The sequence below is a fragment of the Equus quagga genome, chromosome 2, assembly GCF_021613505.1.
Source record: "Equus quagga isolate Etosha38 chromosome 2, UCLA_HA_Equagga_1.0, whole genome shotgun sequence".
NCBI lineage: Eukaryota > Metazoa > Chordata > Mammalia > Perissodactyla > Equidae > Equus > Equus quagga.
Window position 1 is genome coordinate 71,662,132 of NC_060268.1, and position 17,288 is coordinate 71,679,419.

Consider the following 17,288-nt stretch of genomic DNA (forward strand, 5'->3'; position numbering starts at 1 on the left):
ATGAAGGATATTCACTTTGTCATGCAACCATCACCACCATCCGTCTCCAGAACTCTTTTCATCTTGCAAAACTGAAACTCTGTGCCCATTAAACAACAGCCCCCCATTCCTCCTCCCCTCTGCCCCTGGTAAGCGCTATTCTACTTTCCGTCTCTATGAATTTGACTACTCTAGATGCCTCATATAAGTGGAATCATGCACCATTTGTCTTTTTGTGACTGGCTTAGTTCACTTAGCATAATGTACTCAAGGTTCATCCATGTTGTAGCCTGTGTCAGAATTTCCATTCTTTTTAGGACTGAATAAATATTGCATTGTATGAATGTTCCACATTTTGTTCCTCCATTCATACATCGATGGACATTTGGGTTATATCTGTCTTTTGGCTATTGTGAATAATGTCGCTATGAACGTGGGTGTACAAATATCTCTTTGAAGCCCTGTTTCAATTCTTTTGGGTACATATCCAGAAGCAGAATTGCTGGATCATATGGTAATTCTATTTTTAAATTTTTGAGGATTATATGTAACATTTTGTATAAATAATATTTATACACAGTTCAAAATTCAAAAAGTACAAAAAGCAAACAGTGAAAAGCAGTTTTCTAACTACCTCTATCCCCAGTGATCCAAGTCATCTCCCAAGAGAAAACTACTGTTATGAGGTCCTCATCCATACATAATCTGGAGGTAGTCTATGCATATACAAGAAAACATGGATGTTTATGTATTTGTTTTTTACACAAAATGCAAGCCTGTTATACAAACTTTCCATGCCTTACTTTTTTCACTTAATATACCTTGGAGATTACTGCATATCAGTACATAGAAAGTTGCTTCTTTCTTCTTAATACCTATATTGTATTTCATTGTATGGCTATACGATAGTATCTTTTACCATTCTTTGTGTGTGTGTGTGTGTGTGTGTGTGTGAGGAAGATTCGCCCTGAGCTAACATCTGTGCCAATCTTCCTCTACTTTGCATGTGGGATGCCTCCACAGCGTGGCTGATGAATGGGGTAGGCCCACACCCAGAATCCGAACCTGCAAACCCAGGTCACCAAAGCAGAGCACGTGGAACTTTAACCACTCAACCACGGGATCGGCCTCTCTCATTCTTTTATAAATTAGACATTGAGATGATTTCTAATCTTTTGTTTATCGTACAATCATGGAAAAAATATCCTTGTTGCTATGTCATTTTGCATGTCTGAAGATTAAGTGTCTTTAGTGGAATTGCTGTCTGTAAGGACATATCCATTTTACTTCTGATTGGAATTATTCTCTCTAGAAGGTGAACCCAAGTAAGCCTCGACCAGCAAAGGTTGAGAGGGACTGTTGTCCTACAACCTGGAAAACAGAGTTATCAAGTTTTTTTATTTTTGCCAAATTGAAAGAATATGTTACCTAGAGGTATTTTTTCCTTAACTTTTTATTATGAAAATTTTCAAACATACTAAAAAGTTGAAAGAATTGTACAGTGAGCATGCATTAATTCACCACCTAGATTCTGCAGTTGTTAACATTTTGTTATATTTGTTTTATTTCCTATTTATCTATCATCTATCCTTCTTATTTTGGGGATCTATTTCACAGAAAGATGTGGATATTAGCACACTTCAATTCAAAGCACTTTAGCTTGCATATTATTAATTAAAATTCAACATTTCTTTATCATTTTTTGAAAGATAAAACTTACCTATAGTGAAATGTACAAATCTGAAGTGTATCATTCTTGGGATCTGATATATGCATATGCCTTTGTAAATTTCAGGGTATTTTTAATTTTCGTTTCTCTTAGTGAATGAGGTTAAACATCTTTGCATATGCTGAAGATCCATTTGTATTTCCTTTTTTGTGAGTGCTCTGTTTATACCTTTTCTCCATTTTTCTATTGGATTTTTGTTCTCCTTTTTGACTTTGGAAGGAGAATTGAGATAAATATATTCATTTTATTTGTTTGTTTGATCTTTATTATTTTATTCATGATTTTTCCTTTATCCCTGATTCCTACTCCTATTCTTCTTTTTCTCTTCCATCACCTAGTTTTAGTCACTAGTATTAGTTTTCTTATTATTTACCTTTGTTCTTCTAAATTGCTTAAGTTTCTATAATTTAAGTTGTCAACTTTAAATATCTATTTTATTCCCAGCTATTATGTATTAAGAAATTAGGGAGCTTATTCTAATTTACACCTTTTTTCTCCATTCTTCTCCCATTTTCAGTTAGTTCTATTATTTCTACGTAGTTAGAGTGTGTAATGTTCACATAATGTTGTTCCTTTTATGTCCACCTTAGTTTTAATCTCGCAGTTAAATATATTTAATGCTCACCACGAGCCCTTTTGCTGAGGTTTCTCCTGTCACCTCTTCTTTGGCTGTAGATTGTTCTCTAGTGCATCTTTCAGGAAGGCTCATGGGAATAATATTCCCTTAGGTCTAACTGTTGGAGGTAATGTGCCCTTTTCTCTGCCTGCTTTAAAGATTCTCTGTGTCGTTGGTTTTCCACAGTTTACTGTGGAGGTGCTTAGGTATGTTTTTTCCTGTATTTTTCTACTTAGTGTTTGTATCACTTCTTGAATCTCACTTCATATCTCGTGAGTTTTTGAAAATTCTTGGCTCTTTCCTCCTTCAAATATCCATCTGTCCCATTCTCTCTCACTTCCCTTTCTGATTCTCCAAGTAGATGTAGACCTTTTCACTATTTCAGATTTTGTTGATGATGCTTTATTTCTGTATTTTTTCTTTTTATACTTTAGTCCGAATATTTTCTACTAAACTTTCAGTTCATTAATCTTCTCTTCTGCTGTGTCTAATCAGCTGTTAAATCTATCTATTTGAATTTTCACTTCAGTTTTACTTTCCAGTCTTAGAATTTCCATTTGATCCTTTAACAAAATTTCCAGCTCTCTAGTGAAATTTTTCACCTTGTTACTTATTTTCTTGAACATATTAACCACATTTTTTTAAAGACTATCTTTGATAATGCCAATATCTGGGTCATCTGTGGGTCTACTTCTATTGTTTTACTTTTTCTTTTGGTTCAACTTCTTGATATATCTGATAAAATTTCACTGGGATGCCGAGCATTGATGACAACAATTGTAGTGGCTCTGGATGATGCTATCCTTTGCTAGAGAGCATTTATCACATGCTCTGGTAAGCAGCTAAAATTCAGGCAGATCACCTTAATCCAATATGGAGCTGAACTTACTTGAAGGGGGGTTCACTTCTTGTAAACAAGGCTAGTAACTACCTCTGGTTTGACAACACTTGTACTGTGTTGCCCTCCAGGGTTCTGAGTTGAGAACCTGGGATATTTACTTGGGCTATTCCTTCTTGACATGTCTTGAAGTCTAGTTTTTCTCCTCAATGCCTTGAGACAACTGAAAACTGCGTAGGGGAATCTATTCAGGATTACCCATCAACTGATATTTGATTCTATGCTGTAGAATGCAAAAGCATGAAACTTAAGAACATCAGTCATTTTCTAATAACCGCTAACAATTATGTGGAAGCCCAGGCCTGGGGATTAGGAAATACATGTTTTGTCAAAGTTTTGTTGCTTCTCAGCTCTGGGATTTTGAAAGATGTTCACTGAAGTATTGTTGTAACAGAGAAAAACTGGGAGCAAGTGAAATATCTGTCAATAAAGGAATGGTTAAAACAGCCATGGTGTGTCTGTGACATGGGATACCCTGAGGCAGTTAAAAAGACACACACACACGAGGTCTAAGAAATTTTGTTAAGTGAAAAAGTAAGTTGAGGAACAATACCTCAAATATGATATAATTTATGTAAAATAAAAAGAAACTTTAAATTTCAATATGTACATATGCATGTGTTGAGGGTAGGAGGTTAGTGCCCTACTCACAGCTAGGTCAAGACCTGCTCCTGCTTTAATTGTTTGAGAAATTTAAGACCTAGAGAAGTATAAACAATGAAATAACAAGTGCCAATTGCCATTGTGCAGAATCTGCAACTATTACCCAATCATATTTGCTTTGTCTTTTCTTTTTTCAGAAATATTTCCTTCTATTGTACCTGCTAACATACAGAACCATTTCCTCTCACCCTATCCAGCAGTAAGACCATCTTGGGTGTGCTGTGCATTTTCCACTCTGGGCATCCATAGACCTTCTTGGGCTCCTTGGATCATACTTTGAAACACGGATCTAGTCCACCGCTCTCCATTTAATAGGTGAAGAGTCTGGAATATAAGGAGAAGAAGGGGTTTTCTTAGAGTCTCAGAGCAACGGCACAGCTGAACTTGGAGCAAATACACATTTCTGACCCGGCCAGGCCATGCCTTGGACCCTGTGGCACTGATTCCACATTGTTATTGATGACTCTCAGGGAAGGATGTATATGCTAGAGTTTCATGCCCCTGCATTTCACAGCAGGACTCAGTCTGGCTTCTCAAACACTGACTCTGAAATCCTAGGCCCAAAATCTGCCTTAAGTTAATATCAGATGCCCTGCACAGATTGTAGATGTCAGATCTCAGAGAGATTGCCTTGTGACCCTCCCCTGTCTTGTCTGGGGCCAGGACCGGGCCCTACAACCTGGCAACATCCCACAGGGGAAGATTATCAGTGTTTTCTGGATCCTTCCAGCTGGGATGAGTGCCAAGAATGTGAACTCAAAGAACAGATTTGCCTTTCTGCTCTCCAGATGGAGTGTGCTCATTAACCTTAATTACTGTGCAGGCACAAGACCCAGCCAACTCTGTTTCAAAGTGAGGACACGACACCCAGGAGGGAATGCAACACTGAACTCAGCTGCTGTTCCCTGAGAGATGAGGGGCTAGCCTTCCCAAAGCTCAGTGGTCCCCAACATAACTGCGTTGTCCTTCAGCACTGAGCCTGTGCACAAGCCAAATACTCTTTCTGCCACCTTCTTGGGGTGGCTGGAGGTGAACTGGCTTCAGAGTCACAGGTTCTGATCTGGGTGAGTGAATGACCCTCCAGGGAAATGGCTGCTGGGCTGACCTGGCATACTTGTCAAAGTGTGCAGTTTTAGGGTTGGAATGTAGCAGATCCAAATGGAAAAGAGTCCTGCTAAATGCTGTAGGAAAGCCATAGGACAAAATGAACATTCTAAATATAGGAAACAAGTATCTCACTCAGGGTTTTAAGAAAAAACTAGCAATAAGGCAGTCACAATACAAAGGGTGCACGAATCTGTGTGGTACCCAGGGCTGGGGGTGGGGTTCTCACTTTCTGTGCTGATGTATTTCTTTATTTTATATGTACGACTTAGTCTGCCGTGCTACCATAACAAAATACCACAGACTGAGTGGCTTAAACAGCAGACATTTATTTTCTCACAATTCTAGAGGATAGAGCTCCCAGATCAAGGTCGGTAGGGTTGGTTTTTTGGTGAGGGCTCTCTTCCTGGCTTGCAGATGACCACCTTCTTGCTGTGTCCTCACATGGCCTTTCTTCAATGTGTGCACATGGAAAGAGAGAGAGAGATTGCTCTCTCTTCTTCTTCTGATAAGGCCACCAATCTTGTCAGATTAGGACCCCTACCTTTATGACCTCATTTGACCTTAATTACTTCCTAAAAGTCCTATCTCCAAATACAATCACATTGGGGCCAAGGCTTCAACATATGCATTTTGGGGAGACATAATTCAGTCCATAGCAATGTGTGAGTTCCTTGAAGGCAGAGTCTGAGTCTGACTGAGGGACACTACTACCCTGGAGCCAGGCCAGGTCCACACCTCGTGTGCTCATAGTGAATGTCACAGAAGACGATAACCAGTGCTTGGATGCTGCCCTTCAGATACCCTTCAGAAGATGAGGGGTTTGAAAAAGCATGCCACTTATCACTTTTGGGATAAACAGCAGGCTGCAGAGACATTGTGAATTCACTCAGGTAATAAAGATCATGTACAATATAATCAGCTGGTTCTATAAATAGAAGTGGAGCCATTATGAAAGGTGACCTGTCAGAATCACTTCCCTAGTTGATGGATGGGTTAAGCGGATGGCAGCTGCTCAGGGCAGAGAAGATGTCCAGTGTCATAACTTCCTAACAATCACATTGTCTTGTTAGACTGTACTCAGTGGCCTCATTCCTCTATCAGAGCAATTTACAGGCCTGTTAGAGGAAGATGATGAGTATATGTTAAGAGATGATTATGACCATGACAACTACCAGGACTGCAAAGATGCATGGAGGAGACAGGAGTAATGGAATATTGTGGTTAGGACTTGTTATCTTCCAATATTTAAAGATCTCTAATCTCTAAGAAAATTCCAGAGCAAGGAGACAGTATGAAACAGCACCATTTTGGCTAAAAGTTAGAAAAGAGAATATTTCTGCCAAGAGAATGCATCATCATTGCATCATACTTCTATAAGCCATCATACCAATTCTCTGGTATCACTTTGTAATGTGAGGCTGATGCTGTTGGTCTCATTCAGGTCTCCCTGGATTCCCCTAACCATTTGGTGTGCACATCCCCCAGTCTCTGCATGTTTTGCTCCTAGCAGCTCACACCTACAATTTCTTAGAAGCCTGCTCTTAGGCTACTGAAGCTGCTTCACTCATGTGTGCAGAGAGCTGGAAGTCCCTGGGAGATTATTTCACCCTTGCCCTCAAGGACTCTCATCTTATTCAGATTACTAAAATTAGGATATTCACTGCCAGAATAGTATGTTCTGAACAAAAGGCCAAAGGTGGGAATGGACAATCCTTTGCTAGTGCTAAAGAGATTAGCTGTGTCACTCATGGATCCCCTCAGCAATCTCAGCAGAAGACAGGAATAGAAATGAGATTATCCAGAAAAGATCTTTAGTGGACTCTCTTGTCTAATGGAATGAATCCCTGTGACATACATGGGTAATACACAAAAGTTTTCAGAATGTTACATTGGTAGAAACATTGCCAGCCAGCTTGGATTGAAAGGGACAGAGACAAGATGAAATGAAAGAAGGCTGTTGGACTCTCAAAATTCTACAGGTAGAAAATAGGCTGATAAAACTAGTCCACTACAGGGGCCGGCCCCGTGGCCGAGGGGCTAAGTTCATGTGCTCTGCTTTGGCGGCCCAGGGTTTCGCTGGTTTGGATCCTGGGCGTGAACATGGCACCACTCATCAGGCCATGTTGAGGCGGTGTCCCACATGCCACAACTAGAAGAACCCACAACTGAAAAATATACAGCTATGTATTGGGGGGATTTGGGGAGAAAAAAACAGAAAAAAAGTAAATTAAATAAAGTTAAAAAAAAAAACTAGTCCACTACAAATATGTCCTACCCTTCAAGAAAACAGAAAAACGACTCTGAGGGAAGAGCCTTGGTCCAGAGGGCAGAGCTATGGGTACAGAGGCTGGGAACCTGAGCCACACGTTATTCCCAGGCATTGAAAACTAATGGAATTTTCCTGGCTGGATATTGAATTTGATTAGGACTGGCGACTCCTTACTTCCTTCCATTTTTTTCTCTTTTGAAATAGGAATGTGTATAACTGTTATTCTATGCCTGTCCTATCATTGTATTTTGGGGGCAGGTAACTTGTTTTATAGGTCCACAGATGGAATTTTGCCCCAGGTTGAATCATACGCAGAGTCTTACCCATACCTAATTTAGATGATTTAGACGATGAGATTTTGGACTTCAGGTTTATGCTAGAGTGGGTTGGGACTTTTGGGGGTGTTGGAATGGGGTAATGTATATAGAATAGATGTGAATCTCTGGAGGCCAGAGAGTGGATTGTGCTAGGTTGAATAATAGCCCCCGTAAAGGCCACAATCTAATGCTTGGAACCTGTCAATGTTATCTCATACGGCAAAAGGGACTTTGCCAATGTGATTAAGTTAAGGATTTTGAGATGGGGAGACTATCCTCGGCTCTCTGGCTGAGTCCTAAAGGTAATCACAAGTGTCCTTATAAGAGCGGAGGAGAAAATGTGACTACAAAAGCAAAGACTGGAGTGATGAGGCTGGGAACCAAGGAACACTCCTCTAAAAGGCAAAGACTTAAGGAATAAATTCTCCCCTGGAGCCTCCAGAAGGAACCAGCCTTTCTGACGCCTTGATTTAACCCCTTAAGACTCATTTTGTACTTCTGACCTCCAGAACTGTAAGAATACATTTGTGCTGTTATAAGCTGCTAAGTTTGTGGTAATTTTTTACACAGGAAACAGAAAACTCATACAGGGAGTCACTGTAGAGTTTTAAGATAATACATTTCTGTCCACAATCCTTTTGATTCCTGCATCCAATCTATAAAAGACACAGGCTATTTTTGTTCTATTCTCCCAGGTTTGGAGAAATGAAAACAAATCAATCAAGGGCACACAAGAACATTATGTCTGGCTACTAGATGAAGAGTGACTCACTGGCAGGCTGTCAGAAAAACACACGTTAAAAGGGAACCAAACACCAAAATGAGGGTGGAACAAGTATGCACCAGCTTTGGACACTGGTGCAATCAGACAAAGGCAGCCATATAATTGGGGAAAAGGAGGAGAAAGAAATTGCACAAAGATAAGGAGAATTTCATCAGTGGTCTTGCTGAGGCTGTAGCACCAAGAACTGCAGTGTGGAGCCTGCCTAGTGGGAGATGTAGATCCTGCTTTTCCCAGCTTGCTGGTCTACCAGGCTGTGGCACTTGCAGCCCTGGTGGTGGCAATAGGAACAAGAGAAGCCAGAGCAAGAACATCAGTAGAGACCAGGAAAGTCAATGAGAGAAGAACTGGGGAAAGGTCACTGCTTGGCCTTACACTAAAAGATTGGTTATTTGAGGCAACCTCAGTGAACTTCTGCTCCTTATAGAATCACTTTCAAATATAAAATCCCTGAAAAAAATCATCTTTGCTTTGGGAAGGCAGTGTACTGAATAGTGCCAAGAAGGGCACTAGAGTTCCACTGGTTATAAAGAACAGGTGAAAAAAAAAAAAGACAATATTGTTACTTCATAATGCTATGTAAGCCAAATGCAATATCATGGAAAACCTCAGACTCTGGAGACATGTGGGTGTGGGTTCAAAACCCAAGCGCATTATTTTCTAGAAGAGGATCTTGAAAAAGTTGTTCCATTAGGCCTCAGTCTCCCTGCCTGTAAAATAGGGCTAAGTATGCCTATCTCATGGAGTTGTCATGTGGATCAGATGAAAGAATGGTCCTTTTCTTATCCATATCTTTTCCCATTCTCCCATGAGCACAAGGACGGAACACACTTTGGAAGCTTTAAATTACTCCTGGTCTGCTCAGAGCCTGCTCTTTCTCTGAGTTTCACCTCCTGTGATAACCCCAAATTTAGACCTATGCCTGCTTAGCTTAAGCTTGCCTTTGGACTCCCCTCTGTCAGCAACCCATGTCCCCAGGTCACCTGCTTGGTTTGTGGATTCAGTGTATATGGGGATCTGGAGTCTCTGCTTGGTTCAGGCCATCCAACCTATGCTGCACTGAGGGCATGAGCTGCTCTGTTTCATTTACCCCTCACTCTGGGTTCCAGTCTGCCTGCAGCTCTCTCCACTCATCCCCATAGGTGAGAACATCCTTCTGGTATCCTCCCTGTGTTGGCTCCTGCCTGTGTCTGCCATTGAAAGGTAGAGGATGACTACACAACTGTATTCCACACCTGGCCTGTGACACCTCATACCTCTGAGAGGAGAAGGTTGAGTCCTGTCCACAGCCTGCTGTGGTCAGATACCTCAGATATTTTTAAGTTTCCTGGAAGCAGTGAGAGAAATTTTCTTATCCTATAAGTAAGAAAAGCTGAGATGAACAAGATTGCTCAAACACCAAGAGTCAGAACATATCCAAGAGTTCAGTTATCCTTAGAATGGGGGTCTCAGGAGGAAAGAAGAGAATAGAAAAAATGATAATCAAAAAATAATGGAAGAAAAGTTCCCTGAGCTGAAGAAAGCCTTAAGTCTTTAGCTTAAAAGGACTAAGTGAATATAAGGCATTTTTATTGGAGAGAGACCTACACCTACATTTTTCTTGGATCTTTTATTTTCAAAGATAATAGGGGGAAAAACCCTATGAGGATGTAAAGAGTGAGAGAAAAAAGAGGTTATCCACAGAGGGTAAGAAAACAATGTCAATAGACTGGCATCAGGATCTCCTCTCCAACACTAAATCCCTGAGGGCGGGGAACAACATCTTTAGGATTTTAAAGGGGAAGAGTATAAACAAAGAATTCTATAGTAAATAATGCTATTCAGCTGCAAGAGCAACAGAAAGACGTTTTCAGATATTAAAGGGTCTTAACTACCCATCTCATGTATACAAGTCATGCACAAATCCTTCCAACAAAAAAGTATTGCTTGAAGAGGAGGCAGATCTACCAACAAATGCATCAAAGTGGAGAATTCAAGGGAGAGGAAAACATTCAGAGGATAATAAAACCAATAAAAAAGCCAATCGACTGTGTAAATAATTATAATAAATATAGATAGAAAACAATGTAAATGTTAAAAACAATTTTTGAAATGAGTTACATAACATAAATGCTTTATAAAAATCACTTGTATCTAAAATGCCATATTATTTCAATAAAAACTAGTGGGGGGAAGGTGGAAGGAAATTTATATTATTTGGGAAATGTCAATAAATATTATTTTATTTTAATGTTGCTCGAAAAGTGTAGGTTCAGATATGTGTTTGAACATTTAAAGATAACACTAGTAGAATGACATAAAATATTTGAATAATATGACTAAGTTGAATAGACATTTTTATTGCTTGTAGGGAACACACATTACTTTCAAAGGTTCATGGATTATTTACAAAAACTGATTGAATATAGATTTACAAAGAAAATATCCATAAATTTTAAAAATCAGAAATTTTATAAGCTGTATTTTCTGACCACAAAAGATTAAACAAACCAACAATGCAACAAGCTACTTGATTAAAATAACATTAAAAAATAATTACTGCATTAATAAAAAAAACTAAGCTGAAATTACAGAATATTTAGAAAATTACTATAATGAGAATACTATATATTAAAAGTTATGGGGTGAGGTGAGTGACATATTTGGGGCAAAATCATTACTTTACTATATTTGGGGGCAAAATCATAACTTTCATCCTTGAATAAAAAAGATGTAAATGCTGTGAAACAAGGAAACAACAAAGGAAGTTACATAAACAGCATCAAGGAAATCTGTAAGATGAGATAAGTATAATTAAAATCAGGAATTAATAATTCACAAAACAGAAAACCAACAGAATTAAAAATAAACTATAGAGCAAGTTCTTTGGAGAAGTTTGAACCTGGACAAACCTCTGGCAAATTTAATCTAAGAAAAAATAGAAAAGGTAAATACACATCTTTAGGAATGAGAAAGGGGATATAACCACAGTTACTAAGAAGACTGCAAACTTACTGATGCAGTACTATGTAAAACTCTGCCAATACATTTGACATATTCAATGATATGGCTGTCTCCTAGAAACTAAATGGTCAAAATGGACTCAAAATGTATCGGAAACTCAAATTAAACGATTTCCATGATGTCTTTGTCAAGTGTGTCTACTTAGCCCAAGTTGAGCTGGGGTCTAGGAGTCTAGCAGTCAGACCAAGGCCAAGTCCATGAAGCTGCCTAAAGTTCTCCAGTGCATCATGGCCTGCTTGGAGCTGCCCTGGATTGGGGGCACTCTTTTCTTGTTGTGAGAGCTGGGGGCAGCCTGATGGCCACTATTAGGGTTCTTTTCCCCTTGGAGCTAACAGATATGTTCCTCCTTGACACTTTGGGGCTACAAATACCAGGGACACATTTCCTGTTCATATTTCTATTGAACACCTTGAACTCCTTGTTTCTTGTGATTAAGAAGTCCCAAAGGTGCTTAATTATGACCACATGCCTAGTTTGCTCATGCCTTCCAGATGGAGTGGCCCCTTGAGGCTAAAGGATGCCACATCACCTGGGGAAGCTGGTTGACACAGCATTGGTGGTCTTTCAAAGTGTGGGAAGGGGGGTTCCCACACTTCCTCAGTGCTCTGCCAGGGGTTCTATTGTCACAGCTCCCACATGTGGGCCACTTTCCTAGGGCACTAGCTGGCCTCCAAGATGGCTATGTGGATCTAAGGATCCACAGCATCAGGGATTCGAGCAACTCCTCTCTCCAGATAACCCACCTCCGAACAGGGGCCTGCCCCCAAGCCTAATGCTTTATCCCCACCGTGATTTTGTTTCAGGGCTTTGTAGCTCTTTCCTCCCTCTGGATATTGTTTAGGGAAACTGTGGGCTACTGAAGCAGATTTCTGCAACTTGAATCTTGGGGGTAAAGGAGGAGAGTCTTAATCAGTTTCCATTCATGAGGCACCCAAGGCTCCTCATGCAAATATGCCTGCCTCTCCCAAGCAATCTCCCAAGGTCTGCTCATCCATAGTTTATCTCCAAGAAAGAAATGTTAAATTGCTACCTCTTTGTATATTCTGCCACACAGAACCGGCATGACATTTTAAAATATCTGTCTTTATATCAATTTGCATTGGAAAACTTTGAAGACTGTGTTTCTGTTCTCCAGGGCTGGGGCTCCGCCAAACTGCACAGAGCATATGTTTTCTGTCTCCACTTGTGTTAGACATATGGTAAAAGGGGACACTTTTTTTTAATAGTATTTCCTCCAAATTAATGCAAATCTCCTCTGCAGAGCTACACAAATTGATTTCCTATGTTTGCCGGGTAAATCACAAGAGTCCAAAGTTTTGCAAACTAGGGAAGAGATGTTTCTTTTCCAAAGAACATACTTTATTTGTTTCTAGCCATGAACTGAGATGTTCACAGTTCCTTCTTACAAATTTTACAAGTGTTATATAGAAGCAGGGGGCCAACAAGCTGACATTTACAATGCTGCCACTGCAAAAGTAATTTGAGCCTTGTTTTGGATCATCAGTCTTTTAATGTAGAATCAGAAGGGATGGTCTTGGATCATCCAACCCAGTGCCATTATTTTGGAGGTAGGGAGACTGATGCTCAGAAAGGGCCAGTGATTTGATCAAGGATCCCCTTGTGAGATCAGAACCCTTGAATTCTTGTTGCTGGAGAGTTCAGTGACTTGACATTACCCATGGTCTCTCCAGCTCAAATCTCTAGTTTCCTTGAATTCTTTCCAAAGGTAGAAGGTAGGCTTTACTGCCAAGACATGAGGGAGAAAATTCATCTTATGTTTTTGGCCGTGCCAATTGGAAGCTGGGCCTCTGTTCCTATGGGTTGAATAGCAATAGAGCAAGCCTTGAGGAGTTAAAGAAAAATCTAGGAAATTGAGACCAGACTGCCAAGGATGAGGCCTTGGTAGAGATCCAAGCAAGCAAGGGGTTGGAATCCTATTTCAATGATTGCAATGTTGGCTTGGTTGGATGGTTGGTTTCTGGTAAATGATTTCCAACAAGTGAAGGAAATTTCTATTCCTAGCTTGGAAAAGTACTTAAACTCTCTAAATTTTAGTACTCTTATATAGAAAAAATAGGAGGATGATAATCCTGGCCTCATACTGTGGCCTCATAATACCGTCCTGAGGATTAAATAAAGCATGCGAAGCTCTTACCACAGTGCCTAACACAGAGTAAGTAATAAACACTAGCTGTTCTTATTAGTTCTATTTTTCTTAGGATTTTCAGAATTTTTCAAGATGAACATGTATTTTTCTGCTTTGTCCATGAATAGGTAGCTTAATGTTGAACCAAATTTATATCCTGGAATGAATCCTACTTTTGCATAGAATTTTTTAATACACTGTTGGAGTCGAAAGCTAATATTTTGTGCAGGATTATTACCACCATTACTAAGTAACATGGAATCTACTGATTTTTTGTGTGTCCTAGTTTCTTAAATTTTTGTGTCAAAGTTGTGCTAATTTCTAAGCACAAATTGGAGAGATTTCTATATGATTCTGTGCTCTCTAATAGTTTAAGCAAGAGGAATTATCTGTTCCTTAGAAGGTTTTTGAACTCAGCCTGTGACTGGGGTTTTTTCTGGAAATGGATGTTGGACAACACCTTTCAGTTTCTTTAACGGATGCCAGCATATTTAGCTTTTCTACCTCTTCTTAAGCAATTTGAGAAATTCATGATTTTTGGGAAATTGTCCATATTATGTAAATATCCAACTTCAGTGACATAAAATTGTATATGGTATTCCCTTATTACTTTTTTATGGTGTCATTCTTGGCTGTGGTTATTTGCTTATTTCTTATGGCATATATTATTTCGTTGTGTATTGTCTTGGTTAGACTTTCCAAAAGTTTCTCCATTTTATTGGTATTTTAAAATGATTAATATTATGGATCAACTTTATGCTTTCTCTTGCTATCCAATGAATTATTTTCTTATCTATTATTTTATCTTTTTTTCTCAGTAGTATCTATTATCTTTTTTTCTGTCAGTATTTTATTTGAAATAGTTAAACACACAGAAAATGAGAGAATATCTGCATAGCTAGATTTATGTCTCCCCATATGGATAAACAATCATCTCATCCCCATTTATTGACTAGTCTGTCCTTTCCCGGTGATTTGTAATGCAACCTCAAGTTTCCATCTACACACAAGTCCACGTCTGGGCTCTCTATCCTTTGAAATTTGTTTACTGTCTACCCCTGTGCCAATATCACACTGTCTTAAATTACGGTAAAATGGCTTTATAATACATCTTGATATAAGCTAGTCCAAGCCCCTCCCGTTGTAATTTTTATTCAAGAGTACCTTGGCTCCTCATATATGTTAGAATCACCTTGTTAGGATGCGATTGGAACTGCAGTGAATTTATAATTTAATTAGTAATGAATTACCATCTTTATGATATCGAGTCTTTCCATTCTTGGAAAGGTATTCAGGCTTTCATTCATGTCCGTTAATCACGTTTATCATTTTCTGTTTATTTATTCCTGGGCAGTTTGTAGTTTGTGGTATTGATATTGTCAGTAATATCTTTTTTCTTTCTTTTTTTTTTTTTTTAAAGATTGGCACCTGGGCTAACAACTGTTGCCGATCTTCCTTTTTTTTTTTTTTTTCTTCCTCTCCCCCAACCCCCCCCCCCCCCCCCCCCCGTACACAGTTGTATATCTTAGTTGCACGTCCTTCTAGTTGTGGGATGTGGGACACCGCCTCAACGTGGTCTGACGAGCGGTGCCATGGCCGTGCCCAGGATCCGAACCCTGGGCCGCCGCAGCAGAGCGTGCGAACTTAACCACTCGGCCATGGAGCCGGCCCCTAGTAATATCTTTTTTCTTTTTAGATTTGCTATTTGGTCATCATTTGTCATAGGAACAGTATAGATTTTTATATGTGAATTTTAAATCCAGAAAACTTACTGAGCTCTATTATTAATTTATTCGTTTATCTTTTAATTTAGAAAATCAGTGTCTGCAAAGAACTATTTTGTCCCTTTCTTTGCACATTGCCACGTTTTTCTTTTTCTGTTGACTCAGCTCCCATCACAAGCAAAATGATCAACAGTCCGGATGTTAGTGGCCATCCTTGTGTTGTTCCTTGTTTCAAAGGGAATATTTCTAATCTTTCATCATAAAAACGATAATTTTTCGGAGGTCTGAGTTTACCTATATTAATCTCTCTGTCCTACTCTCATTAATTTGTTTTTTTCCTAGCTTCGGGTCTTTCAAAAATTATTAAATAGAAATTTTTATTTTGTAAAAATTGTTAGTTTTTAGTTTCTTTGCATTGCAGTCAGTAAATGTAGCCTGTACAGGTTTTACTCTTTGCATTGTGTATATGTGGGTGTACATGGTTAATTTTTTGAAAATATTCCATGGACATTTATAAAAACATGATATTCTCCGTTTTTGGAGGCATATAAGATTTTATATATACTCATTAAATCAAAATTATTGGTTAGGTTATGAGAAGCCTCTTTCCTCATGGATATTTGATCCATTCAATTTTAAATTTATATATATATATATATAATTTTTTTTTCCTGAGGAAGATTTGCCCTGAGCTAACATCTGTTGCCAATCTTCCTCTTTTTTTCCCGGAAGAAGATTAGCCCTGAGCTAACATCTGTGCCAGTCTTCCTCTATTTTGTATGTGGGTCACCACCACAATGGTTGATGAGTGGAGTAGTAGGTCGAGCCCGGGATCCAAACCTGCAAACCTGGACCACCAAAGTGGACTATGGCAAACTTAAACCACTATGCCACTGGGCCAGCCCCATTAAATTTATGTTCTTTTTTATGGAAATTAAGTTTTGAATTAAAAATATTATAGAAATTAAAAAACATACACAAAGTAGAGATAGTAATATCATAAGCCTGTATGTTCCTATCATCTGCTCATCAATTATCAATATTATACTACTCATTCATGTGTCTCCGTTTTTTTCTCTGGGATTTTTTTTCTGGAATCTTGAAACATGCCATTTTGCCAGTAAAATACTTCAATATAAAGCTTTAACAAGACCTTTTTTCCTTAGATAGTCATAACCACAATAACTCTATCATAACCAACAAAATTAACCCTAACTCTTTAATATCATACAATATCTCATCCACATTCAATTTTCCCCCCAATTATCTGTGAAGTATTCCATTTTATGACTATGCCACAATTTATTTATTCACTCTACAACTGGTGGACATTTGGGTTGTTTCCACCTTGGACCTGTTATGAGAAGAGCTGCTAAGAAATTCTTATATGTCAGTTTATCTTCTGCTGGATGTGTGTTTCCATTTCTATCGGTTGTATTCCTAGAAGTCAGACTACTGGATCATATGGTGGGTGTGTGTTTAACTTTCGTAGATATGGCTCAAGAATTTAGGTAGATGTACAAGTTTACACTCCTACCAGCAATTCCATTGCTCTGCATCCTCATCAGCACTTGGTATGTTTAGCCTTTTAAATTTCAGCCATTCTGGTGGGTATATTGTGGTTTTTATTTGCGTTTCTCTGATGTGAAGTGAGAATCCTTTTTATATGCTTTTTAGCTGTTTGGATATCCTCCTCTGTAAAATGCCTATTTAAGTCTTATTGGGCTGTTCGTCTTTTTCTTTTTGATTTATGTATTCTAGATAAGGATTTTTGCCAGATGAATGTACTGCAAATATCTTCTCCCAGCCTTTGTTTTCCCTTTTCATTCTCTTACTAGTATCTTTAATGAACAGAGTTCTTAATTTTAATGAAGTACAGTTTATCATTTTTCCCTTTTATGACTAGTGCTTTCTATATCCTATCTAAGAAATCTTTGCCTACCCCAAAGTCTTGAAGATCTCCTATGTTTAGTCCCAGAAGTTTTGTATTTTACCATTCACTCAACTAAATGTCTGTGTATGGTGTTAAGTAAGGTTCATTTTTTCCCAAATGAAT

The 17,288-nt window shown here is 38.7% G+C and overlaps 1 long non-coding RNA gene across 2 annotated transcripts in view; it reads right to left on the minus strand.

The window, feature by feature from the left end:
- Positions 1–17,288, minus strand: part of LOC124235404 (uncharacterized) — a 75,059-nt gene that overhangs the window by 29,612 nt on the left and 28,159 nt on the right. For both annotated transcript variants that reach the window (XR_006887463.1, XR_006887462.1), the window contains exon 2: positions 4,074–4,209. This is a non-coding gene — a long non-coding RNA (uncharacterized LOC124235404). The remainder of the gene's footprint in view (positions 1–4,073; positions 4,210–17,288) is intronic.